This window comes from Typopeltis vanoorti, chromosome 2 (assembly GCF_054136105.1).
Source record: "Typopeltis vanoorti isolate ZY-2024b chromosome 2, IOZ_Tvanoo_1.0, whole genome shotgun sequence".
In the NCBI taxonomy this organism is placed as follows: Eukaryota; Metazoa; Arthropoda; class Arachnida; order Uropygi; family Thelyphonidae; genus Typopeltis; species Typopeltis vanoorti.
The window spans coordinates 186654055-186681325 of NC_143550.1; the positions used below are offsets into that span (position 1 = coordinate 186654055).

The 27271-nt window shown below is 37.5% G+C and overlaps 1 protein-coding gene across 1 annotated transcript in view; it reads left to right on the forward strand.

Moving 5' to 3' along the window:
- LOC150109738 (glutamate-gated chloride channel-like) overlaps positions 1-27271 on the forward strand; it is a 224971-nt gene that overhangs the window by 152879 nt on the left and 44821 nt on the right. The gene's annotated exons all lie outside the window — the stretch shown is intronic.

Here is a 27271-nt window from a genome sequence, read left to right on the forward strand (position 1 = left end):
GCACCCTAAGAGAGAGAGAGAGAGAGAAATGAATGAATTTATGTTTCTCTATTTCCTCCCACCCACGAGAGGTGATGTGCAAACCTAGAGTTTTTTCTTCTATTTTTATCAATTTTATATATATAGATATATTTATCTTTAGTTTATTTTTTACAATGACGGAAACATGGAGATTTGTCAAACCACTTCAGCACTCCAATAAGTGGGACGGTGGCTTCACACAGCACGGTGAAATTCACCTTCCACCTAAAGACAATCGCAAATATTCATGTTGGTTGGAGAGCGGGTGCGCTAACCACTCGGCCAACCATGTCGGACAAGTTATTATTATTATTACGTGACACCTCCAAGGAGTCCAAGGACTCATCGTGGGAGGGCACACTACTCTACTTCTCTAAATACATGTCATCCTCTCCACTACTTCTTAATTCTCCAACTTCGACGCTACTGCCATCTATCGCCCATCATCACCACAACAGCATTTTTTGTCTGTAAATTGCGTGTGTCCTGAAGGCCGATTTGTCTGTACGGGGGATGAAAAACTCGAGTTTCCAGGAGAAAAACCTTGCTACCACCGTATGAGATCGGCTAACTCACCTTCAACTGAAAAAGCCCATATGAAGATTCCCCTCGTCACGACGAGAATCTAACACAGGTCTTTGCAATCGAAGGGCGCAATGTTTGCTGTTCTTCCAATTGCGCTACGGCGGCTACGGTTATGTTATGACTTCGCTGCTGTTGTCAATATTTATAGGTGCTAAACACTGACATCATTGGGAATATGTGCACGAGCAAGCATCGTATGACCTCAGACAAAATTATGCTCCGTGATTTGATGAAATCCCGCATTCATATCAGTTTGTTTCGTTCCCTTAAAACCGTTCGTGCTGAATGAAGGAAGAGCTGTGTGGAGTACTGAGTCATGTTCGGACACGTTTCAACTTGTACTAAAATGGCCTCGTATTGACCTATTGATGAATGACAGACGCAAACATTAGGTCAATGGAATAAATAAGCAGCTGTTTGAGTGCAAATCTGATCGTACCCGCAGCTCCGAAAAATGAGAGATCCCGGATTACATCGATTCGGATATTTCGAAGTGTTAGTTAAAGCAACTGAGGCTTTGAGGCGAGGGTACTACGTCTATTAATTGCGCGTGTTCTTTTGCGAGATTCGTTTTCTTTTTCGGACTTTCTGAAAGAAGAACCATTCACCAGCATGATATGATTTAAAAAAAATGACGGAAAAATAGAATTTGCTGAAATGTAAACAAGAAGAATGAAAAGATCGCAAAAATCGCTTTTTAAAGAAGACTTATTGAGAATAAGCAGAACATTTTCTTCATTACAAAAATCAACCTGAAACAATTTGTGTGTGTGTGTGTGTGTGTGTGTGTGTGTGTGTGTGTGTGTGTGTGTGTGTGTGTGTGTGTGTGTGTGTGTGTGTGTGTGTGTGTGTGTGTGTGTGTGTGTGTGTGTGTGTGTGTGTGAACCCTTTTGTTTAACAGAAACTTGGCACTCTCCTAATATTATGATCAATAATTATGCTGCACTTTTAAGAAATGGTGTTTTGCTGAACTCTAAACGAAACTGGAACAACCCTTTTGGATAATTCCACACTAATGTCGGACATAACGAGAATTTCACGAAAGTTATGATTTAGAAAACAAATTCAAATGACTAGCGATGCGGTACTAACAGGCGATCAGTGCCCAATAGGAATAGCAAATAAAGTTACGCTTTTTGTAGTTTTCATTGCCAAAAGACAAGATCTCGCCGTCTCCTATAATAATCAGTGTACGAGAGCTCCATCTTCTGGAGATTTATGTAAGCGAGACATAACTCTTAGTAAAATCATTCTTCGTATTGCTGTGACTTGTGCCCTGCTTGCTACTTTTCTTTGTCTCGGTTAATATTCGAAAAGCATTCTTTGAAAAATGGATCTTGTTACGTTCCGATGCCTATTTGAGTTTGTCTTCTGTTTCCGGGATGCGTTTCAATAGTGCTTGTTTCGCCCAATCCAGTTTTGTCGTTTGTCATCTTACATTTCGTATCTAAACAAATGAATGATGAGTCGTATGGATGGAGAATGCAGAACTTCCACTTGATATGCTTAAAGTGATTTGGTCATTCGACATCCGTAAATATTCTCCCACCCCCTTTTTTTTTTTTTTTTTTGCTTTTTTATCAAAAAGCAGTTTCACTTTCTGGGCAGGCAATTTTAGTAATTCTTAATCATGGAAAATATTTCGTCTTTTTGGTCATCGCAGTAAATGCATTCTTTATTATTCGTAACCAAATTATTACTCGCCTTTGAATTCTTTATTATTCCTGTTGGTCATGTTTCGTGTAAGCTTTTCAGATGCTTAATTTTTATAGAAACTAAAACTGCAGTTTTGAGGGAAAACTGATCTTAGACCAAAAGGCCTAAGATCAGCCGTAAATCGCGAACTGTATCATAACTATACACCGCAGTTAAAAAACAATCAGGAATATCTGAGTAAAATATTTTAATCGTTTGTCATCATCATTCAAAGCACTCACGAGCTGTCACCACTCACATAATCAATAACTGTTTATGAAGTATGAAAATGTGTTCAAAAACAGAACACACACACACGACCGCGCGCGCGCGTGTGTGTGTGTGTGTGTGCGCGTGTGTGTGTGTGTGTGTGTGTTAGCCTCAGCGTGGACTATTTTTATCCATGTATGAGCAAGGCAACTTCACCAGTAAGCAACCCTTATTTGACTCCACGAACGAGCCTATAAAAGGAATCACGTGACTCGAGGTGTAATGAGAAATGCTCCGGTTTAATTAGAAGCGATTTGCCTTTGAACACTAACGAGGTTCTTAATTGGAACTTTCTCGCGCAGAATTCAGGAACACGTGGACTCAGCAAGTAGCACATGTGGAAACGAACTTCATCAAAGCTCTCGCAGAGTTTTTCAGCACACAAAAACAGTAATAATGCTGCATGTGGAGTGGCTCCAGAAAGATATTTAATTACTTGGAAGAAAGAAAAACGCAACTTCAGACACTTTCCTTCATCATGCTCAAACGTAGCAAATTCCCTCGTGAATATTCAACACCTCAATTAATTGCTTCACTTGTGACTGCAACACGAACGTCCGTTTCCTCATACCAGTCTGCACCGTTAAACTAAGACCTTTCCACACCTCCACTCTTTACCTCCCTCTTTGCTGTTTTCACAAAGACTTCTTCCATCATTGCACAGAGAGTAACACTGGCAGACCTGTTTCAACCTTGATGATAAATTCTTATGCAATCTGATCTTCGTCTGGTACTTCAATCCATCTTCATTTCGATGCATTAAATGAAGTTATCTGATTTATAATTTATTAATATGATTCCAAACAAGAAATGGTTCATCAGTCGTATTAACCGGGTCTGTATAAACCGGAACTTGGTTATGAATTCAGCAATAGGACCAGATCGGATATCGGCGGCACATATGATAAAGGAATGTTCAGCCGAATTGGCTTGACCCTAGAAGAGTTTGTATAGCTTGAGTATGATCTCAGTGAAGATCCCATAGGAATGGAAAGAGTGTGTGAGAGTTCCGTTGTAGAAGGGTCATACAAAAACTGATGTGTCTAACTATTAACCTATCCGTATCTCTGCAGTAGTGATGATGAAGATATTAAAGAAGTGGTTAGGAACTCGCACACAGAAATGGGTTGATAGACAAGCTATACTTTCAAAAGAAGAAGATAGTTTGCTAAAGGGAGGTGTGTTCATGTGTGAGCAATTATCTTATAGTACGATGTGATGAGTGAGTTGGATAAAGACTTTGGATACATTATGATACTGTTGGACTTTCCTAAGCCATTTGATAGGATAACACATGAAAACCTGTTGCATAAAATGAAGAACATAAGACTGGAAAATGAACGCTTGATTTGGATAAGTGGGTGGCAGACATATAAGTATTAGAAAGTATCATTGATGGGAATGAATCTATCGGATTTAAGGTGACAATGATATGCAACTGCTTTGCTTTATTTTGTTCCAAAACCTATTTAACGTTATGCGACTTTTTTTATGTACGTATTAGCATGTTTCCCATGATTTTATTGTCATTATATTAAAATAATATAATAATATGCACATTCTATAGATGTACTTGTGTATATAACGATGTATAATATAAACCAATTGGAAAGAGAAGTCAGGGTAGATCTCAAAAAAGGATATTGGATGGATAATGAGACCGGAACAAACCAATATGGTGTAATTAGATGGTGATACTCGCAATTAGCGCGCTATGATGATGATGATGATATGATGTGTATATAATGAAAATGCATTACATAACTTTTTGTAACTTTATGCATATCGTAAGCTGGACGAGCTTTTGCTCCTAGGTTCAGCATATGATTGTCAAAATTTTGTACTCGAATATGAAGCTTAGAACAAAGATTAGAAAAAGGTGTCCTCCAGGAATCAGTTCTTTGACCAATGCTGTTCAATATATACATTAATGACATTAGGAAGAATTTAACGGGAGAGGCTCAGTTGTTTGCTAGCGACGCAAAAATCGGCAAAGCCATCAGGGATGCTATTGATATCCTGCACTTACAGAATGCTTTGAGTAGGCTGAAAATTTTGGCAAATGATAATGGCTATCAACTCAATGTTAGCAAGTGTAGAGTTGGGCAGTTCGGCGGGATGACATTGGCAAAAGGATATTATATTCACGGAATTATGCTGCAAGAAAATCATGAGTGTAGAGATCTTGAAGGTGATAGGAATTTTGAATTCAAATGTCCTTGCAAAGATTGCAAGAACATTTGAATTATAACTCAGAGGATAATTGCGATGTTGAAACGAACATTAACATCTAATGATTAATATTAATCATTTGTCCTTTTACAAGTTCTTGATATCGTATCTGGACTAATGTGAACAGATTTGGTTTCCTTGGTTTGAAGGGGGTAAACAAGCTGTGGAAAGCTTGTTAAGAAAAGTAGGAAAGATGATATCGGGATTGTGAAATGTAGATTAAGAGGAGAGATTGGGAGTATGCGGATTGCAGACCCAGTAAGCAGGAGAACGAAGATTACCCTTCTTTCTCCTGTTTACTGGGATCTATGAATATTTGAAAGTATGTAATATAAAAACTACCTTTACTCCACCTTTACTACGAGTTGCCCCTGTCATGAAAGGTTTGCTTACGGTTGGATCCGCCGAAACTTTTATAGTTTCTCTATTCGGCTTTGAAATAATGTTGGATTCAATATCCACTCATTTTGAATAGTGTATAATATAGGTTATCTGAAAAAGTGTTATGTAGGTTACCTACGGTTAAATTTTTCGTTATGTGGAAGGTGAGGAGAAGACAAGGAGGCATCCGTGGAAGTTAAGTTTGTGGCAGTGAAGAAAGGGCTGAGAGCTCGATTTTTCTCTAACAGAACAGAATGGATTTGATTGCTTACAACAGCGATGAAATCCATCATTACCCAGTCATGACCCATACTAGAAGAATAATGTGAAAAACAAATGACCAAGCACCTTATCTAGAAGAGCCTTGGATAGTTTTTAAGCAGGATTAAGGACACCTGCACCTTGAACCATGTTTGTATTTTTTTTGTTCATATTTAGGAACAGTAAAATCTCTGCTGAGACACTAATTTGCTTACCAACATCAATAGATGCAGAAGAGGAAGGCGTTTCCGGATTACCAAATATATTTAGCACACCAAAGGTACGAAATGGGCTTATGACCGTTCTTGGGCAGAATTCTTACGAAGAAGTGGATGATTATTCTCGTTAAAATACATCGTCACGAAACGTTTGATGAAGTAAATGCAATGACTGCTCATTCACCTTAATGATGATGATGATGATGCTGATGATCTGGATTTTCCATGGCCTTGCTCAGAAATACTTTGAAGGGATTCGTCTCCCTGATAGAGGTACTCATTACACCTGTGTATGTTGGGGGGGGTGAAGAGTGCGAAGAATAGAAGGTACATCTCTGAAATCGTCTTTTAAAAACAAACAAGTTTTCTGTTCCGCCCCCCAATCAAAGAAATGAGTATTCCTTTGTCCGTGAAACAATCGCTAGGGGTTGTTGGGATAGTGAAATGGAAAAGGGAACCTCGAAGCACAAAAAAGAACAGCGAAGTGCAATTTGTCAACATTAATTGCCGCAATTTTGTCAGCGATTATTGATGACAGAGGGAGCGGCAGTGATTAGCGAAGAGAGAGGAATGACTAACAAACGACAAAAACTGATATTTCCGCAGCACGTGCATCGAACTTTCATCTTTCTGCTGAAAAACAAAATCACAGACGAGGAGCCCTTCCACTTCCGTAAACCGTTGCCAACATCACTGGGAGCAGCGTGACGGTGATTATCTTTTAATCGCGCAAAAAAAGACCCCTTTTTCTTGATAGAGGAAGGAGGAACACGCAATGAAACCAAACACGCGCCATTGAATTTTTTTCCTGCTCGAAAACTTCACTGTTTTTGTGTGTGTGTGTGTGTGTGTGTGTGTGTGTGTGTGTGTGTGTGTGTGTGTGTGTGTGTGTGTGTGTGTGTGTGTGTGTGTGTGTGTGTGTGTGTGTGTGTGTGTGTGTGTGTGTGTGTGTGCAATTGCAGCAAACATCTCGTTAGTATCAAAAAGAGCATCAGCAATTTGATTGGAAGAAAGATATGTCATCGACTCAAAGGGTTCCCCACCATCACGTATAAGAGTTTCAGATTTCCTCTCAGAGGGCCTCCCCCTTTTCAGAAGAAATAACCATCCATCCATTTTGTTTTTGCTGGAAGACTCTCAATAAATTTCCCGATAGATTTCTTCGGCATTTGAAAATTGGATCCAAGCCAATGCCGGTTTAGAGCCCGTTGTGTTCGTAGTTCACCTTCAGGCTTTGCATATTCACGTCGTGCGACAAACTTGGGAGCGTTGTTTATCAGAGGAATACTTGTGAAAGCATTTCCTCAATAGAGGTTGTAAAAAAGGTTCGGGATTGTGTTTTTGACAGGCTCGAATGTTTACAAAAGCCACCAACGACCAATTGGAAACTCACAAAAATAAAGACAAATTGAAAACTAAAGCGTGTTGTGCGTGAACAAGTTCAACGAAAGTGCCAATTCTATACCTAAGTTTCAATGTAGTGGCTTCAGCCTGCTGGCTGACAAAGGATTATTATGATTTTCACTACACTTACAGCATTAATACTGACAAAACAGTTCGAAATGCTGATAATAGTCCACTCTTGCTGGATGGCGGTTTCAGGAAATATGTCCGCAACCGGTTTTTCGTGTTTGGCAAACTGTTTTAGCAACTCGTTTCGAAATTGAGTTCTTCTGTGAAAGAATGCGATTTGAGCACGTGCGATGTTATAATTGTCTACGATCATACTGGTGGTTTTTGTACTGAAAATTGCGTCTTCGGTCTTACTGAAACCAAAATTGGAAGGAGCTCGTAAATTTTAATAAACACCCAAAAGACCAAATGTCCTCCCTCCAACCAGAGTGTAATTATTGCTCACAGCCGCAGTCGTCAGAATGCAATGAAACGGAGACGGGTAGACAAAATTTGGTATGAATTTGAATTATATGAATAATAATAAATAACGAAACTAATTCATTTTTGAAAGGCGTCTCAAACATTTCATCGAAATTTCACACACATACAAAATATAAATGACTCAAATAAACTCAAACACCCTTAACTGGCCGTTCAGGTGTTCAGGTTATTCCACATTCTTCTGATTGCTTTCATCAGACGTCGCTTCTGAAGGTAATCAGAGGAGGTATGTAAATCAATGTTTCTGGCGAAAAAGAACAAAAAGATAGTATGTCTTGGTCATCCATGGCAGAAGTTGGATGAGGAGAATAATGCCAAGAGGTCAGCTTTATCTTTAGGTGCTGTTGAAATGTGGCCAGCGAAAGAACGGAGAATAGATGGATTGAAATCGCTTATAAGCATCCTTTTGCAAGGGATCAGAAGACACCAGTGCATTGGTGTGGGTGGGAGGAAAGTGTATAATATTTAAAATCACCCTTTCAGATCACACTTGGCCCTGTTAAATTGCACGTGATTGTTCTGCAGGTGTTGCCAAGTCGGCTTCAGTGTAGACTTTGAGTGGAGCGGGAGTTTTTCTCTTAAGCCATGACGATGTGCTTTTTTGTAGCGTGTCATCACGCCACACCATAGCGTCATGGCATACCACTTGGAAAATCATTACTTGGATACTGGACAGGAATAGTGAACAGATTGAAGAATGAAGGCCTTCATTTTAACATGGGAAATTTCTATAATACCATCACAACAAATAGCTGGATCTGAAGAACGGAAACATTTGCCTTACCATGGAAAGGAGGAGTAAAATTATACATTATATTATAAGAGTGTCTGCGTAGTCCTGTTACATTGGTGTCTGTTGTTTTCCTAGTTCTCAGTTAGGTAAAGAAAGACCATTTTAGGTTGGATTCGTGTTGCAGACCACAGGAAATTTTTCAGACTTTTCTTCCGTTCACCTGTTCCCAAGTTAGTCAATCTTTTGATATGACCAGACTCATTTTTAACAATTCAGGTTCTAACCCCACATCTCAAAAAACCATCATAGGGCTCAGACTTTAGTGAAATTTATTATTATTATTATTATTATTATTATTATTATTATTAAGAGAGACCTCCAGGGAGGCCACATGCTTCACACACCAGCTGTCATACTTATTCTTGAATTCATTCACACTGCTTGCACTCATAACATCCAATGGCAATCCAATCCAATAACGCACACCCCCCAGAGAAAACTCTACCCCCATTCTTGACGGCTTTCATTCATAGCTTCCAAGGATACCCTCTCGTCCTTTCCACACTCTCCATAAATTGAAATCCTTTGTGATCCTTTCAGAAGTTTATAAGTCTCAATCATATCACCCCTCTTTTTCCTGTTTGCTAGTGGCTGCAGTATATAATTTCTCAATCTGTCTTCATAATCAGTATTCCACAATCCTGATGTCATTTTTAACACTCTCCTTTGTACTCTCCAATATATCAGAATCACAACGGAAACCAGGAGACCAGTCCTGCGCACAATAGAGTCCAAGTGAGGTCTTATCAAGGCCTTGTAAAGAGAGGCAAAACAACAGCCTTACCTTTACATATGAACGTTCGTTTCAGCGTTGCAATTATCTTTTGAGTTGTATTTGCAATATTTGCCACATCGCCCTCGAACTTCAACTTCCTATCTATTAACATCCTAAGATCCCTATCCTCATCAGTTCCTCTAGCCTAATCCCACCAATATAATACTACATTGGATATCTAATCAGATAGAAGTGAATGACTTTACATTTACTGACATTAAACTGACATCCATTTTCCCATGCCCACAATTCCAGCCTATTCAAATCATTCTGTAAGTACTGCATATCAGCAGCATTCATGATTTCCCTGCCTATGTTTGCATCATCAGCAAATAACTGTATGTCGTTTGTCCAATCCTTCCCAATATCATTAATGTACATATTGAATAACAGTGGACCAAGCACTGATCCTTGTGGCACGCCACTTGTTACCTTAAACCTTGCAGACTTAGATCCTCCTTATACCACATTTTGATATCTGTCAGTTAGCTATCGTCTTATCCATGCGAATATTCTATAACCCAAACCCATCTTCTCCAATTTATGCAGAAGTCTGTCATGATGTATTATGTCAAAAGCCTTAGCACAATCCAAAAGTATCAGGGTCTATCCATTTCCCTTGTCTAGTTCAATGGTAACATTGTCATAGAAAGTGAACAAGTTGCTAAGACATGACCTTCCCTTAGTAAACCCATGTTGTTCATTGAAAGTAGGGATTCACTTTCAACCCATTCCTGGATGATGGCCCTAACTAATTTTTATAAAATCTTCACCATCACTCCTGAGATACTAAGTGGTCGATAGTTGGATACATCGGTCTTTGCACCACCCCTGTTCAATGGAATTACCATACATTCCTTCCATTCCTGTGGTATCTTCCCTGTTCTGAGAATTCATATTAAACATCCTGGTCAAAGGAATGGCCAGTTCAGCTGAACACTCTTTTAGCACACATGCTGATATTCCATCAGTCCCTATTGATGAATTCTTATTCCATTTATGCAACAGCTCTAATACCTCGGCCTCACACACCTGCGTTTCTTCGTCTAGGGAATCTAGAGCTCAATGTCGCTTTCACCAAGTTGATAGCTTTTAACGAAATGGGCACTCATTAATTGAATACCCTCGCGCCATCTGAATTTAGAACAGTCATTCTTTCATATTCATGTTCTTTCAGCATATCGATAGAATTCTTTTGGGTTGACTTCAGCATGCAGAGCCAGTTTCGTTTGATACTCAGACTTCGCTTTCCATACAACAGTTGTGACTATTCTAGCTTGCTGCTTATAACGTTCATAACGGACGTCATCCTTATGCAAAGGGTATTTCTTCAACATCGTCCTTTTCTTACGAATCTCTTGCTTAATAAGATTACACATCCATTTCACTCCTATTCTATTGATTCTTATAACTCTCGGGACACATTTTGATATCGCATCATTTAAGTATTGTTTAAATGCTTTCCATTCATTTTCGGTATTCTTTCAATCCAGCAACCGATCCCATTCCACTGAACTCAGTGTGCTACTCAGTTGGTCATAATTTCCTGCTTTGTAGTTCAGCATGTAACCTTTTCTGAATGGAACATTCATAAACGTAGTCACTTCCTAAGTGAGTACAGCATGATCACTGTCACCAACTGGAGGCAGAATAGTTACGTCTTTAACTGAAATGCCCTCTGATACTATAATTAAATCTAACAATCTTTTCCCTCGAGTTCCCTCTGTCACATGCTGCTTGAGGGAGTTGTCCCGCAACAACTCAATAAATACATTTTAATTCCTCTCATGAGATTCTACTGCTTCCCAATCAATATTTGTATAATTAAAGTCTCCCATTATGATTACTCTTTTCGCGCTCACCTTTTTCTATTTGGTGATGCATTTCTTCATCACCAGCAACCGACCCACCAGGTCTGTAACAACACCCCACTGTGTAATTTGTCTTGTTAGACTCCACCTCACACCAGATGACTTCAAACTCACTGTGACGTGAACTATTGTTAGCAGTATTACTACATTCATAGGTCTCAACTCTAACTGGATTTAAGTCATCCAATATCATTAACAGCACGCACCTTCCTCTCCTATCCACTCTATCCTTCCTAAAAATTCCCTTCACACTCGATACCAGTTAGTAGGTCTGATTCTGATTGCCAGGTCTCACTAATTCCTACAATATGAGGTCCGAACATATTGACTAAGGCAACAAACTCTCCCCCTTTGTTTCTGATACTCTTGGCATTCATGTATAGACATAATAATCTACCTGCATGTTCTTTTGTATACTCTTATTTGTAGTCTGCCTGACACGGTTGGACAACTTGCAGATCTCTGTTCTTCTCTAATGCCTTACACATGATGGATCCGAACTGGACGAAATCGTTCTCGCCTCATCAACATTTCCATGCCAAAATCCATTCCCGTCCTTAACACAATTCTGTAACATTGTCGCTCTTACACTCATATTCACGCCATTCCTCCCTATATAGTTTAGTTTCCCTGAATCTCTGTGTTAGGTCTCATACCTGTGATTAGTTTTTCAAGACTCCTGATACCAAACGCATTCAGGTGTAGGCCGTCCCTCTTATACAAATCCAATCTTCCCTTAAACTCACTCCACACATCCAAAAACTCACATCCAATACTTCTACATAGCCTATGCATCAAATCGTTTGCCATCATAGCACTTCTTTTTAATTCATTTTATCATATCGAGGTAAAATACTAACGATTTTCACTTTCTCACTGTTCACTCTCGCCTCTTCCAGCAACCCTTTCATGTCCTCTCTCATACTGAACTGATCGCTAGTTATGTCTTTAGTGCCTACTAGAATTACCATTTCATTTACTTTTCTTTTCTTTTCTGTTTTTGAATTACTTGAGTTATATTTTTAATTTCCGCTCGATGTTATAACTCGCTCATCTATAGCATGTTTTATTATAGAGTCACCGTACCAAATAACTTCTTTCTTTTTACTAGCAACGTCACTTACCTGATTTTCCTTATTTCCTGACTTTACCTGTTTCCCTGCTTTGTTGTTTCTTATTTTTCTGTTCATTTTTCTTTTTCTCCCTGTGCTCATTTAAACGTCTCTCAACTTTTTGCAATTCCCGCGTTGTCTCTCTGATGATCTGCTTCAACTTTATATGTATTATTTAATTCTTTATATTCTATAATTATGTAATAAGCAATGTGACATTCAATATGAATTTAATAAATTTCTGTAATACTTGAAGAAATCTTGTTTACAAACAATCAATATTGGTGTGGGCAATCGTACACAACCAAACGAGGCTTTTAATGCATCCTTTCAACTATCCAAAATAGTGATCAGCATTATATTCGAGATGATCAACAAGGATGTATCTTAAGATGTTTTATGCGTTGCATTTCCCCCCTTCTTCTTCGTATTATTAGTACTGTTATAATCATCATCATCATATATTATTACCAGAAACCTTCTAGTAAACAGGGATTTGATCGATGGAGACCACATATCAACCACATAGTAGGCTACATATCACATATGCTTCATTTATTCACTCTATCTGCACTCACTGCTTCTAAAGGCAATCCATGAGAAAAATAGGTCTCACCCTGTCTTGAATGCATTCATTCTCATCTTACATGGATGCTATCTCGTCCTCTCCTTATCCTCTATAAAATAAAAACTTCCATCTATTGATATCCTGTATGATCCTTTTCAGAAGTTTGAGGATCTATATCACTTGTGTTTGCAAGGGTCTGCATTGCACACTCTCTCAATCTGCCTTTGCAGTCTACATTCCACAGTCACAGTATCATTCTTCGGCACCCTTCTTTGTATCCTCTCCACTGTATCTGCACCACGTAGGAAACCGGAAGACCAGATATGCGCCTGGATGAAGTGGTATCAAAGCATCGTAAAGAGGCAAATGGACTTCCCTATCTTCTCATGGCAATGTTCATTTCAGCATTCCAATTATCCTCTCAGCTGTATTCGCAATCTTTGCTATATGGTCCGTAAACTTCAAGTTCCTATCTATAAAATTCCAAGATCTCTATCCTTGTCTGTTTTTAGCCCAATCACTACATGGTAAGACGCATAAATTTCCATTTAGTAACATTGAATTCACAGACATTTTGACATGGCCACAATGCCAGCCAATTCAAAGCAAGGCGCTGCATATTAGTCATATTCCTGATTACGCTGCCTATCTTTGTATCACTAGCAAGCACCTGCATATCTCCTGTCAAATTTTTCCAATGCTATTATTATAAATAGTGAATAACAATGAATCAAAGACTAAATCTTGTAGACTGATCTCCCTTATAATACACCATTTTTGAAATCTATCAATCAGCCTAATGGTCAATAATATTAACTTAATAATTGAAGCTAACAGTTTATAATTCAATCCCATCTCCAGCTTGTGTAGCAGCCTTCTATGCGTTATTTTTTCAAAAGTCGTAGCAATAGTATTACATTATATCCGTCCCTTTTGTCTAACCCAACCGTCAAATAATTATAAAAGGTGAGAAAGTTTCTCAAACATGACTTTCCTTTAGGAAACCCCTGCTGTATCTTACAAAGTTTAGGTTCTCTGTCGATCCATTTTTTTATGCAGTTTCTTACAAAGCATTCTTACCACAATTCTCAGCATCCTTTCAGAATACTGTGAACAGGTCGAAAGTTAAACACACACTAGTCTTTGCGCTGTCCTTGTGCAAAGGAATTATCTCACATTATTGACACTCCTGTGGAATCTTCCCGTGGTAGAAGTCAAATTGTGCAGCGAGGTCAAAGGCACAGTCCACTAAGCTTAACGCCCTTCGCATCCGTGCTGCTATCTTTTCAACCCCCTTTTGCCGAATTCTTATTCGATTTATACAACAGCTCTAATAACCCCTTTGCATGCATCTGAGTGAAGAGGGGGATATTAAAGGTCCCAATATTGCATTCGCATGGTGATGGGCTCTTATTTCAAAGCGAGACACTCATTTGTTGAACAATGTCTTCTGCATCTATTCTCCACTCGTAACCATCTGCCTTCAGTGGAATTCTTCCGCAGGCATTCTTTATTTTACTTGCAACATAACGATAGAATGCTTTTGAGTTTTCTTTAGTCTGCGGAGCCAGTTTGTTTTCGTATTCGCACTTACATTGTTTTGCCATACAATACCTGTAATTCTTTTAGACTGCACCTTATAATTTGCATAAATAGACGTCTTCTTCTGGTTCCCATCTGCCATACGGCCGCGGGAGGGTAGCTATATGCTACCATTCTAGGGAGAGATGATTATAAGCAAGGTGGTTTCCCGTTGCCTTCCTTGCCGTAAGTATTTATGACTGTAACCTGTGTGTTTACGGGGCCGGTTTGCCTGCTTGCGGGATGAAAAACCTCAGATAAACTGGCGGAAAAAACCCTGCTTGCCACGCCCAAGACCGGCTAACTTGGCTATGGCTGAGGAAGATCCTTAAGCTCCTCACGTCGTGGATGGGAATCGAACCTAGGACACTCCTTACCCAGGCATATGGTTGCGAAGCGCAAAGCCACTAGGCTAACCGCGCGGACATCATCATGCGCTTTTTTTATTTTTAAAGATAAGCTATTGAACACGCATTACTTCTTTAAGTGACTTATGCTTTTAAGTGATATTTTATGCTTGTTCTCTAAAGAAGTCACCTTGGCTAACATTTACATCGGAAATGCAGTAACCTGTAAGAATATCAACAGTGAATGAGAATCATTAAAATGATGCTCTATCGGAATGTGTCTCTGGAGTTCGAAGAATAAATACTGTCGGAGTGAAATGGATGTGCAATCTTATTTTGCTTATTATTATGATGATGATAATAATAATAATCTGTTTTCTTGAGAATCGGATTATTACCGTAATAATAATAATAATAACCCATTAGATAGATAGAACGGATAAGTGTTGATGTTTATTTTGTTGCAGCAAAACTAACTTTATAGTTTGTGTGTGAATAATTGCAGGAACTTTGAATCCCTATAATGCAATGTTCTACTCAAATCAGTCTGTCTTAGAGTTTCTTTATCTAACTCTCGTCTGTAGATAAGCGTTCTTATCTTTCCAACATGATGACCTCTTTAGCTCCAGACTCATAAAGTGTTTTGAAATCTCAAGAAGTTTCCTACTTGCAGACGACCTCTCCAACTTGGGAACAAATGCAGTGTTAGTTCATTTTTTGTCTAAGTAGTAACCGCTCCACTTTCCTTTGCTTTACTTTGATGCCATACTTTGTATAAGTCGCATTTCTCTGTGGCTATTGACGACAAATTTGATAATAATATTCAATTAATATGACGCATTTCTGGCTCAAGTCGAAACGTGTCTTAACATGTTTAGGCACGCAACACTCTTATTCGCAGCCTCTGAACATCTAAACAATGACAACCTGATTGCTTTGCAGTAAACAGGTTCGTTTTTCTTAATATTCTATATGTAGCACACACACACATACATAAGAAGTTGCAAAAATTTACACCACAAAGGTGTCAAGGGGTCATGCGAAAGATGGAGTGCTTGGTTGTATGAGAAACTGGAGGTTGCAGTTCCTGAGGAAAGCAGTGTGACTGTAGCAAAGGTAGATAGACGGAATGATGAAGGGAGAGGATGTCATAATTTGATTTCAAAAAAATTGAAACCGATCTGCTTATAGATGTCGACAGGAAGCTGCTCGTGTTTTTAGATGTTTAGATGAAAGTTATTAATAAAGGCAAGATCAAAGAAGCAAAAGAAATCTGGATGAATGAAAAATGTAAAGAAATAGAAATTCTACAGGAAAATCAGTTTTAATGTACACAAAAAGCTGAAAGATACCTCAGGTATATTTAAGAAAAACCAACTATGTGTCCTTCGAAACAAAAAGGGAGAAATAATATCCAAAAAGGATGACAAAATACAAGAATGGGGGAAATATATAGAAGAACTCTTTACTGATAACAGACAGAACCCAGAAAATACTTATGAACAGATGAAAGGCCCATGCATTCTAAGATCATAGGTGGAATGTGCACTAAACTCAGTTAAAAATGATAAAGCCTTAGGCTCTCATAGAATACTAGCTGAAATAGTAAAGTTATTAAAAGGTGACAACATTATTATATTTGTAAAGCTATTTAATAAGATCTACGATACATGCATAATCCCTCAAGACTGGTTACAATTGACCTTCATCATGCTACCTAAAAAAGCAAATGCGAAAACTTGTAATGACTATAGGATGATCAGCCTAATGAGTCACGTTCTCAAAATGCTTCTGCAAATAATTCAAAAAAGAATATACAGATATTCGTTTTTGAATTATTTGTTTTAATGTGAAGACACCATCTGTGATACTTAATTCAGCTTTAGAAACGGTTTGGGAACGAGAGAGGTTCTTTTCTGTTCTCAGATCTTATTCCAAAAATGTAGTGACCAAACCGAGGAAGTATTCATTTGCTTCATCGACTTCGAGAAAGCATTTGCCAAAGTCCAACATACTAAATTCAGTGATTGCACTATTAAAAAGAATTGGATTAGATGGTAAAGTCATCAGGAACATTGAAAACTTATATTAGAACCAAAAAAGCATCTGTTCAAGTTGATGACATTATTACAGACTCGATTAACATCAAACGAAGAGTAAGGCAAGGATGTGTTCTGTCACCTCTTCTTTTTAACATATACTCAGAAGCCATAATTCAAAAAAATCTTAAAAGGAAGCGATTAATGTAAATGGTGAAATGATCAGTAATATCCGACATGCTGATGACACAGCTCTCCTGGCTGACAATATTCAGGATCTTCAAAATCTTTTGGAACACTTGAATGAAGAGATTGAAAAAATGGGATTAAAAATAAACATCACCAAAACTAAACTCATGGTCTAAGAAACCCATTCTTAATTCAGCTTAAATGGGAAACAAATAGAAAGATTGACAAAGTTTAAATATCTCGGATGCTGGTTAAATGAAGAATGCAATCCAGAAATGGAAATAAAAAGTTAGAATTGAAATGGCAAAAAAAATTTCTACTGATTACATTTAGATTTAGAGATTACAGTACGCATGGTTAAATGTTATCTATGGGATGTACTGCTGTATGATGCAGAAACTTGGACCTTGAAGACAACATCAATAAAAAAAAACTTGAAGCCTTTGGGATGTGGTTATACAGACGAATGTTAAAAATCCCATGGACAGCAAAAATGTCCAATCCGGAAGTATTGGAACAAATATGGAAATCACGTGAACTTTTAGATACCATAAAAAGAAGGAAAACTGCATATCTTGGTCACCTACTTCGTAATGAAAAATACAAGATGCTTCAATTGATTATAAAAGGAAAGATAAATGGAAGAAGAGGACAAGGAAGACGAAGAAAATCTTGGCTGGCAGACAGTGGACTGGCATGAGCTCTGAGGGACTGTTCAAAGTGGCTTAGAATCGCTCAAAATTTGCCAAGATGGTCGGTGACCTCCGATTGGAGATGACACTCAAAGAAGAAGAAGAGAAAAGTAAAGTGTAGTGATGGCTAGTTCGGTGGGATACAAGCCTGGAAAATATTCACAGAAAATACACAGTGCTGAAACAAAACTTCCAAGTAAAAGTGATTGTGGTGAGTCTGTGCGAAAAGTGTCATCTGCTAATCGAATTGCCCTTTTTGAATTGCATCAGTTCTTCTTAAGGAAGGTTTTGGTGCACCGTGCAGAAGTTTGGAGTCTAAGGTTGGTCTGGTTTGGGATTTTGGTAGTGTTAAGAGTTGTGTAGTAGTTTCTTGAAGGGATGTGGTCAAACGTGACCAGGACAGACTATCCGAAAAATAAAAATCACGTCTGATCTTAAGTTGCAATCGAAATATTACAAACACAAAGGGAAGTGATAGTAAGATCTTTCGTCCAAGAAATACGACATAACTATTTTGGTAGTACTGAACTTCATCTAACCCAACTAGAGAAAGATACGGAAATCACTCTTTAAGAGTGTGGATGTGGAAGATACCGAACTGGAATCATTTTAAGTTCTGCATAAAATATGGGGTAAGTGAGAAAAGATCGTTAAATGTAGAGAAAGAAGAGAATGAGGGGGAGTGCGAAGAGAGCAAGGCATCAACCATGACATGCAGTGATTACCAGAAAGAAAACAGGAGACCCGTTGCAAAAGATAACAGGTCGACCAAATGATAGTACTAGGTAAATAGAGCTTTATGCTAGACTTGATTAATCTAAATGGCTTGGAAAAATTGAGAGAGGGGGAACATGGATTTCTCCAGAACTTTTCACAGCGTGTGTTGAAAAGTATGCAAGGGTGTACTATGGAAAGAAAATGATGGCTGTGCTTAATTTTATTTTGAATGGCTGAAAACGTTATGTAGACTGACCATTGCGGTGTGTTTAGGAAAGCTGGTCAAGAAAACATTCAGGACAGGAGGGAATAAGGAGGATTATCTGCTATTTTAGATGGTAAGCGGACAATTAATATTAGATCATTACTAGCAGCCAGTATTTTTGTTTTTTATCGGTAAAGTTAGATAACGGGACCAGTTTGAATTTTGAACACGCATATATAGAAGGAAAATTATGTCAGTTTTTGTAATTACACTAATAAATCAAGCTTCGGAAATTAGAGAAATCAGGTGATTATTGGAGTTACGAGAGGGGGGGGCAATAAAAACAACAAGATGACATTTTGATCTCGAGCAAATTGTAAAGCGAGAAATTGTAGGTTTAGCAATTTCTAACAAAGGTAAGTAGATGGAGGGAATCACGTATAATCCGGGTAGTTGAAGGGGTCAATGCTATTTGAAGGATGCTATTTAAAGTTCTGTAAGAAATAAGCAAAATCATTTAATATATCAACAGTCTAGATATATGCACCCATATCTGGCAGCACAGATGAAGATACTGGCTTATTCTACAAAGATTTGACAGAGACAACAGAAAGGTTATACTAATGAAGGTTGGGAAAGCGTCATGGGGAAAATATAGTTTTGGAGAAAGAAATGAACGAGGTGAAAAAATGTTTGAATTTGCTGTGGACCACGATATCATGATGTGTAACACAAACTTCCAGCAAAAGGAGTGTAGAAAATGGACGTGGCGATCAAATGATGGGAAAACCAAAAACATGATTGATATGATTATGATTAAAAGAAAACGGATAACATCAGTACAGCAATGTAACTTTTCAAGGAGCGAATATAGACTTTGATCATAGTTTAGTGATTGCAAACATCAAGTTGAAATTAGAAAAGAAATATAAACCCCAACATCAGAATAGAAGAGATACAGCACGAATAAGTGAAGCAGAAATAGGAAGAAAGTACAGAACAGTGTTAGAAGAGAAACTTAAAAGTGTGGAGAAAGAACAAAACTCGAATTTAAGAGGGAAAAGAGTAATTAAGGCGATAGAAGATGCAATTGAAGAAACAGTACCAGAAGAAGTGAAGATCAAGAAGGAGTGGATTGGACAAGAAATACTGAAGTTAGTACAGGAGAAGAGAATGTTGAAGATAAGAAGGGATACATTAGAACAAATAGAGGAGCAATATAGAAGAGAATGTAATGAGGTGAAAAAAGCAGTCAGAATGGATAAGATGAAATGGATTAGAAGCCCAGTGCATAATATAGAACAGCACTGTGGAGAGCATAAAACTAGTACAAAATGATTAGAACCATTAATAGATGGTGGCAACCAAAACCGACCAAAATTAAAGATGAATAAAGATAAAATTATACAGTGGTGGAAAAAATACTGTAGTGAGTTATATGAAGAAAAACTAGATTTAGATAGCTTTGGGAAATTGATTGAAGAATTGAAGCTGATATCACCACCAGGTAATGAGTATGATATGGACATTTTAAGAGGAGAGGTAGAAAAAGCAATAGGATGGCTAAAACGCAACAAGAGTCCTGGTAATGATAATATCACTGGAGAAATAATTAAATATGATGGTGAACGTATGGTTATAGAAATGCAACTATGTAATATGGTATGGAAAGAAGTAAAAATGCCAGAGGAGTGGGTGAAATCAATATTAGTAACATTATACAAGAATGGAAATAAGCTAGAATGTAAATATTATAGAACAATTGCCTTGATAAGTCACATTGGTAAGATGGTGATGATGATGATAACGACAGAAAAATTGAGAACAATTGGAATCATATCTTACAGACGAGCAAGCAGGATTTAGGAAAGTAAAAGCACAATTAAAGAGGTTTTTACAATGTGGTTAATAGTAGAGAAATTTTCAGAAGGCATTTGACAGTATCGACCAGAAAGTGACATTAGCAGCGCTAGAATCCTATGGAATTGATAGAAAACTAATAGCTATATTAAAAGATGACCACAAGAATGCAGCTGCAGCAGTTAGAATAGGTGATGATTTGGGGAAATTGTTTAGAACAAGCAGAGATACTAGACAGGGGAGACCCAATATCATCAAGAATTTTTATCGCACATTTAGAAAGAGCAATGGATAAAATGAAAGAAGATACCAAATGAATATCTGTGCACGGAATGAGAATTAACAATCTGAGCTTTGCGGATGACATTGTTATTATTGAAGAAGATGAAAGAAAACTACAAAAAACACTGAAACTGTTAAATGAGGAAGGAAATAGATTTGGACTTATTATGAACTTGGCAAAAAACAAATACAATGGTATTTGGTGAGACGAACATGAAACAAAAGATACAAGTAGATGGAACTGATATAGAAAATGTAGAACAATTCACATATTTGGGAAGTAAATTGACGTATGACTTGGACTGTAAAAAAGAAATGAAGATCAGGATTGCAAAGGGAAGAACAAATCTGAAGGCCATGGATAACATCTGGAAAAGTAAAGTGATCAGCCTGCAAACAAAACTAAGAGTACTGGAAACATGCATCTTCAGCGGTGTACTGAACGGATCTGAAACGCGGGTAATAAATAAAGAATCAAGAAAAAGAATTTTGGCATTTGAAAGAACTTGTTACAGGAAGATTCTAAGAATAGGATGGGTACAGAAAATCACCAGTGAAGAGCTCAATCAGAAGATACAACCAAAACAGAATCTAATGCAGAAGATTATAAAACGGAAGCTGCAATTATTTGGACACATCTGTAGAATGAGCGAGGACCGGAAGATAAAGATATCCATGTTTGGTATTATGGATGGTGTAAACAGAAGAGGTAGACCTTACAGAGAATGGGTAGACGACATAAAGATCTGGTGTTGAATGGTTGTACAAAAACTACGACATTATGCACTGGATTCGTGTTTTTTGTTTGTTTGTTGTTTTGTGAGAGATGTTTTGTGATCCACTGTGTCATGTGAAGACATACTCGCTACTTAAAAATGGCTCGTTTAAAGCACCTCCATGAAGGCTGTTGCCCTACTCGCCTGCTTATGCTAAGAGAACGAACAGAAATCGGACACCAAGTATGACAGTGGTCAATTCAGGCCTCCAAACTTATTGGTAAGGAGATGGTGTTTTATTTTATAGTTCACTGAAATGCCAACCAAACCCACCTAGGATGGGTTTCGTTGGCATTTCCTAAAAACATTTCAATTGCATTTCCTCCATTCGTGGAAACTGTCCATTCGCGGTAATGAGGAATTGGCTTGACTGGAAGAATCGGCATGTTACGCATAACCAGCCACTGGGGGCCCAATTGCATTTTAGCTGTCATTACAATAGATGAACAGCTCTTGTAGTATTTAATTTTCTTTAGTAAATTTAACCTATTCTTTCTCTCAAATAATCGCTCTATTTTACGTTATGAAGATGTTTCGCTCAATGCCTGTCTGCATTTGTTTTCCATTGGCTGATCACTTGCTCCTTGCTACCATATTTCTGTGAAGTTCTTAATAATCAATTTGATTTTCCCCTTTCGAATCACACATTCGGAGAACAAGCTTTTCCTCGATGTTCCCAGAAATAATCGTCACATTAGTCGGAAATATGAATAAGAATGTTTTAATGCATACCATTAAAGAGAAAGAAAAAACACTGATTTAAAAGAAACTAATGGATGTCCCAAGAGATGGTATTTGCATAATTGTTCGATGAATTAATCGGTTTAACTTAGTTCTTTATGAGCTCCCCGATGATATCATCACCCTGACTTCCTTGCCGAGCGTAATATTAAATAACTTTCGTGTGACTTTAAGACGTCCACTAAATTCTGATCCAGTGATGCTTTTTTTCCCTGTAAATAAATTGAAAGCTCTTTTCTCGCAACCCAATGCAAGTGTGACTGCCATCAATGTTTCTGTTCAAAGTGCTGATAACGAAGCTCATAAAGCAAGCTTCCCCTCTGTGTTGGCCCCGAAGTGTCTTTATGGTTCCCTCCTATTTATTTTGAGCGATTTAATGCCGAACGGGAGGCATTCGCTTCTCTTTAAGCCTTTTCTTTTTACTTTCGCTGCATTTCCCATTGAGTCGTTTCTGTTCGTCTGAATGTCATAAATAACATGCTCCGCTACTGAGCTCCCTTTTTATTAACTAAATTACTGAAAATCATCGTTCGCAATCGGAGCCAAAGTTCCCGAGATCGTACGTATTAGCATTGATTGACAGGTGGCTGAAACAGTCCCCTGTTTAGCATGCCACCGGCTGCGAGATTAGGAGAAAGATTGGGTTCGGGCAAATTTAATCAGAACAAACCGAGGTAGGTAATGGTAGCGCGGAAATAAAGCAGCGACTTAGTTACGGAGATTCGATTTGTGTCGGGAAAACGACGAAAGAGAACACTGCAGTCCACCCGATGATTAAACTGCGCCATTAAGCGAGTCCAACTCTTGGAGAACTTTTTTCTTTGCTTCGCCCAAGTATTTTATATTCTGTCATATACCCTTTGAGACTTCCGTCACTTTCTTAAATACATATTAAGTTTGCATAACCGACGAAGGAAGGAAGTTGGTAAGGGAGGGATAGTTTTTTTTTTTTTTTTTCTTGGAGGTTTTCAGGTGACGCTTTAGTTAGAGCAATCTCGTTGTTTATTCAACAGAAAACTCAGTCTCTCCTCAGCTGTTCTCCATTATTCAAAAAAGAGTTTTATTCAGAGAACATTAAGCTAAAAAACACAAATAGAAATAAAATTATTTTTATTTAGAAACAAATTATGTTCGTTTCAAATGTTTGCAATCTCTTCACGGACTTTTAAATTCCAAGGCGGATTCCAAACTTGACTGATTCAAAAAACGTCGCGAATGGATCGACTATTGATCGCCTCTTGGAGCATACAATTATGAGCGAAGACGTCTTTCGAAGATCTTTCTAGAGGTTTCGCAAATGAAACTAAGATCTCTCTCTCTCATGATCTCAAAGACGATGGAAGATTAGGTTAGACTAGATTAGATTGGATTAGAGTATTTTAGTGAATCCAGTTACATTAGTGAGCTAATACAGTGCAAAGAAACAACGTCGATCTGTTCCTTTGGGGATGTGGAATATTCTGGTGGCCGCGTTTATTTCAGACGAGATTTGCATGCAAGCGATCTGAAAGCAGAAGTCAAAAAAAAAAAAACGTCTTTTTTGGATTTCCAGTTTCTCAGACAGGCAAATTATGAGATTTTCATTTTGAAACATAAAATTTCGAAGACAGCGCGAAAAAAAAAGTCTAAATATTTTCTAATGCTGCGTGCTCAAAATAAATAATAAAAAAACACCACAACAGGCGATATATTTAATTCTAAATATGTTTCGATCAAATTGAATCAAAGTAAATTAAATTAAATAAAATTTCAAACTGCGAAATCCGACAGCAGAGTAACTAAAACGTATTAATAAATAACCCCTCCTCCTCTTCGCCATCGTTATTCACCAATTTCTGATGTATACGTTCATGAGATGTACGGGATATGCTATCACTTTAAAACAATATTTCGTCACTTTATGTTCTTTTCCATATCGAGTTATATCTCTGACTATTAAAATTTAATTAATATTAAATTAAATTAAATTTTAATTAAATTTATTAATTTAATAAACTATTAAATTTTAATTTGATTTATTCAATTTAAATTAATAAGCTATTAAATTTTAATTAATATTAAATTTTAATAAATTTAATATTAATTAAATTAATAAAAGTTATACCTATTAAAAATTAATTTGCTATTTTCAAAAATTGTGCGTAAATGGCTAAAATGCTCAGCGAATTCGTTCCTACCGGTTCTACTAGTTCATAACGGTGAAGGCAGTTATTTTTTTTCCCTGGAATACTTTCGTAGTTTTTTTTTTGTTTTTTAAACTGCTGACTTTCACTCCAAATTGCTCACAACAGTGACTGTTGAATTTGCTTTTGAAGATGCAGCAAACTTATTTAATAGTCATCCGCATAAAATCAAGAAAGAATAACTCGATATGAAGTTAAATATCAGTTTCCTTCACGTTTTCCATAGCGATGATTACAAAAACATTGTGAATATTGAGTGCATCCATAGCTTGTCGATTGAACATCAACGCCTTCCTGTTTATCTTAATTCTAACTGACGATTTGCAATTTAATCATAAGTTGTGCACTGCTCCGAAAAGGCTACATTTACGCTCAACGGATTTAGTTTTAAAAATTATTCCATGCGGCTCGTTATTTGTTTTTCGGCATCAACAAAATTTATCTAGAGATCCTTTATTATGACCTCTATGATTTCTCAACTATTTGTCTTACGCTGAAAATATGGACAACTTCCATTTGTCCCCTTTCCATAGCGCTGTCATCCTGTTCTTTTATCGAACTGCTCTTTTAGCGCCTTTTAAGTATTCTTACATAAATCTTACCTGGAACACGCGGTAAGAAAACACCTCTGTAATTCGCACATTCAGTTTCATTTTCCTTCTTATATGATAGATAGATACTGTGAGAAGTTTGCTTCCATCATCTATGACCAGACCTTCTGAGATACACTATAATAAGTACTGCAAAACTTTACACTTTTATATTTCAGCATTTCTGGTCGAACATTTGCTCAGCAATTTGTTATCTGAAATCACATTTATCGGAATATTACCGTGATTGTAATTGTCCTATATCCGTCATTTTACATTAAACAACAGACAAAACATTATAAACAAACATTTTTAGCAAAACCAACAATCATCCTACTCTTGAAACACACTGAACGATTTAAATACACAACCCACGCCTCACAGACCGAGAAGGTCAATATTAAAGATTTTCCAGTACACAAAAGCAAATGACAATGCTCAGAAACTCCAGTTGAAGAAGCGAGGAGTACGCTGTGGCTTCACATAGACCTTAATGTCGTCCACGTGGCACTTATCAAATGCATTCTCGCTTTTACTCTCAGCAATTGAGATCCACCTTACACCCACTTACTTCATAAGGTTGAGGGCGATCGCATTGCGTCTTTCCGTTTAGGTTAATGACAAATTACTAGAAGCCAGCACGCTGTCTTTAGTCACAGGCAATATTCTACGACAATAGTCATAACTTGTCACGTACACTACAGGTTTATTTATATATTTGCATATTAATAATTTCACAGTTTATTTATGATATTTATATTCTTGCTGTTCAATGTTCCCAACATACATATTTGGTTTCTTCCTACATTTTCTATTCTTAATTTCCTGCTTTAATTTCTATTTTATACCGATTCTTGCCAAATTAATATTATTATTATTATTGCCAAATTATTATGTGTAGTATGTGGCCTCCCTAACTGAGGGACGCCACATACTACACAAACCAGCTATCATACTTATTCTTGAATTCATTCACACAGCTTGCACTCACAACATCCAATGACAATCCATTCAAATCACGCACCACCCTCTGAAAGAAAAATCTAGCCCTTATACCCATCTAGGCAGCCTTCATTCTCAGCTTCCAAGGATGCCTTCTCGTCCTTTCCCCGCCCTCCATAAATTGAAATCCTGTATCACTCTTTCAACAGTTTGTAAGTCTCAATCATATCACCCCTCTTTTTCCTGTTTGCTATTGGCTGCGATCTACAAATTCCCAATCTGTCTTCATAATCCATATTCCACAATCCTGATATAATTTTTAACACTCGCCTTTGTACTCTCTCCAACATATCAGAATCACAACGGAATCCACGACAGCACACATGAGCACAATAGTCCAAGTGAGGTCTTATCAAAGCCTTGTAAAGAGGCAAAATAACAGCCTTATCTTTACATATGAACGTTCATTCCAGCATTGCAATTATCTTTTGAGTTGTGTTTGCAATCTTTGCCACATGGCCCTAAACTTCAACTTCCTATCTATTAACACTCCGAAATTCCTAGCTTCATCAAGTTCTTTTAGCCTAATCCCACCAATGTAATACGACATTGAATATGTAATCATGCCGAAGTGAATGACTTTACATTTACTGACATTGAACTGACACCCATTTCCCATGCCCACAATTCAGCCTGTTCAAATCATTCTGCAAAGACTGCATATCAGCAGCATTCATGATTACCTTCCCTATCTTTGCATCGTCAGCAAATAACTGTATATCGCTTGTCAAATCCTTTCCAATATCATTAATTGTACAGATTGAATAACAGTGGACCAAGCACTGATTCTTGTGGCACGCCACTTGTTACCTTAAACCTTGCAGACTCAGATCCCCCGTATACCACTTTTTGATATCTGTCAGTCAGCCATCCTCTTATCCATGCTAATATTGAATAACCAAAACCCATTTTCTCCAATTCATGCAGCAATTTGTCATGTTGTATTCTGTCAAAAGCCTTAGCAAAATCCAAAAGTCATGGTGTATCCATACCCCTTGTATACTTCAATGGTAACATAGTTATAGAATGTGAGGAAGTGCTAAAAAATGACCTCACCTTAGTAAACCCATGCTGTTCATTGCAAAGTAGAGATTCACTGTCAACCCATTTCTGAATCCATGGTAATTCCATCACCATGCATTCAAAGTTTTTCCGAAATCTTCACCACCACACCTGAGATACTAATTGGTCGATAGTTTGATACATCGGTCTTTGCACCACCCCTGTTCAATGGAATTACCATACATTCCTTTCGTTCCTATGGTATCTTACCTGTTCTGAGACTCATATTAAACATCCTGGTCAAAGAAATGATCAATTCAGCTGAACATTCTTTTAGCACACGTGCTGATATTCCATCAGTCCCTACTGCTGAATTCTTATTCAGTT